Raw genomic sequence first — 351 nt, 5'->3', positions numbered from 1 at the left:
CAGCAGCAGCAGCAACAGCAGCAGCAGCAGCAGCAGCAGCTGGACGGTGTATAGACGCGTTGGGGGCCTCCGTGTATCTCATCGTTATCTAATAAAAGAGGGGGGGGCCCCCCTCTTCAGGGTGGGGGCCCCCGGTACCCCCTGGATTAAACCCTATACAGAAAAAAGCAAAACGAGTTTCTCTCTTTCTATCTACCCAAAAAAAGAAACAAATAAAATAAATAATTTTAATAAAATTAATAACTTTTATAATAAAATAAATACGAATTATATTCATCAGCACAAACAAACGCAACAAACAAACAAACACAACAACCCCACCAAACAAACCACCCTCAACTCAAACCCTAC

The sequence above is a fragment of the Eimeria mitis genome, genomic scaffold (assembly GCF_000499745.2).
Source record: "Eimeria mitis Houghton genomic scaffold, Emh_scaff3884, whole genome shotgun sequence".
NCBI classification, from domain to species: domain Eukaryota; phylum Apicomplexa; class Conoidasida; order Eucoccidiorida; family Eimeriidae; genus Eimeria; species Eimeria mitis.
The sequence above is the reverse complement of the archived record's forward strand: the minus strand, read 5'-3'. Positions refer to the sequence as shown.